The sequence below is a fragment of the Terrapene carolina genome, unplaced genomic scaffold, assembly GCF_002925995.2.
Source record: "Terrapene carolina triunguis isolate 2854851 unplaced genomic scaffold, T_m_triunguis-2.0 Scaffold5, whole genome shotgun sequence".
Classification (NCBI taxonomy): domain Eukaryota; kingdom Metazoa; phylum Chordata; order Testudines; family Emydidae; genus Terrapene; species Terrapene triunguis.
The window spans coordinates 1-1,680 of NW_020664356.1; the positions used below are offsets into that span (position 1 = coordinate 1).

The 1,680-nt window shown below is 47.0% G+C and overlaps 1 non-coding gene across 1 annotated transcript; it reads left to right on the forward strand.

Annotated features, from left to right (window-relative positions):
* Positions 1-1,604: 1,604 nt before the first annotated feature.
* TRNAC-GCA lies at positions 1,605-1,676 on the forward strand. The gene has a single exon. It is a non-coding gene; the product is annotated as a tRNA-Cys (tRNA).
* Positions 1,677-1,680: the final 4 nt, after the last annotated feature.

The following is a 1,680-nucleotide window of genomic DNA, read 5'->3' on the forward strand; positions in this document are numbered from 1 at the left end:
TCCCTCTCAGTGAGCTGTGAGGACAGGAACCTTTAGGGTTAAAAAACTCTGGGAATGAGGAGGAGAATGCCACACTTCATTAAAGATTTGACTATGTTAAAATTAATAGGGAATATTTTGGGGGGCAGGGGGACAAATTCAAAAAAACCTCAGCCACGACTTGTCAGAAACAGAATTCAAACCCACTTCTCCACAGGAAGTCTCTAATTTAGATACACTACCACATGCTGCTCAACCATCTTAAAAGCCAGGAGAAAGGAGGGCAGCATGGCACGTAACCAATCTGGAATCTGATTCCTCCATGGGGCGAAGGCTATCCTTCTTCTATCCTTGTTAAACAGCCCTCTTCCTTGGATTGCCCTTGCTGGGGATCAGGATAGGGGAAAACCAGTGTCTGAGGATTAATTTAAGACCGTATTTTGATTTTAGAGGCAGACGAGATCTCTATGGACATCTGGTCTGACCAGCTGCATAACAGAGTCCAGAGAATTTGACCCAGCGAGTCCAACATCCACCCCGAAATCTGAAGGTTGAACTAGGACAGATCATTCAGAAAATCATTGTGTTTGGATGTAAAGACTTTACATGTTACGGGGGGAAACTGGCCCTTATTTCAAGTGTGCATCCTGCAATTTCTACATCTAAGCATAGAACCCATAGGGTTACCAGGGACTGCAAGGGTCATCTCGTCTAACCCCCAGCCAAGGTGCAGGATTTGTTGTGGCCAAACCATCCAAGACAGATGGCTCCAGCCTCCTTTTGAAACATGCCAGTGAAGGAGCTTCCACAAACTAGAGAGTCAGTTCCATTGTCCTACTGCTCTTACACTTAGGAAGTCTTTCCTGACATTTAATCTAAATCTGCTATACTCTCGTTTGAACCCACTGCTGCTTGTCCTGCCCTCTGTGACAAGAGAGAACAACTTTTCTCCATCTTTGTTATAGCCACCTTTCAAGTATTTGAAGACTGCTATCATATCCTTCCTGAATCTCCTCTTTTGCAAACTAAACATACCCAGTTCCTTCAGCCTTTGCTCAGAAAACTCAGCTCGGCATTGGCTGTGAATTAAGCCCAGGCCTGCTGGATGGGAGACAAGAATTCTCCCACTAAACCACAATTGTGCAAAATATAAAAAAGGGACCTGTGCATTATGGGCCCTGCTCGGTGCCAGGGCCCCGCTCTGCTGCCGGGCACAGGGGTGTGTCTGACACTCCCAGGAGCTCTGTGTTTCTAAATCAGAGTCGGGAGCTCCGTGTTTCTGGTCAGAACGGGATTATCTGGCAGTTCCTTAATGAACACTCTGGGGATTAGTGGATTCTATTTACATGTGCCCTGTGCCTTTAAGGGTTTGGAGCAATGCTGGCGAGGTGAAGTGGCACAGAGCTGGGGAGCAGGGTGTGGTCCCAGGTAAGTAGTAGTTGTGCTCTGGTGAGACCGAGCAGGGGAGGGGCTTGTGCAAGGTGTGGTCTTTCCATGCATGTCTAATATTTACTAGAACCCCTTTATTAAACCACCCATGGCTGGGAACATAAGAGGAGCTCTTTGAACTAGGGTGTGTCCTTCCTAATCCTCAAAATGACTGGCTCCAATACTCTACTATCAGAGGGAGTATAGCTCAGTGGTAGAGCATTTGACTGCAGATCAAGAGGTCCCTGGTTCAAATCCAGGTGCTCCCTTAGG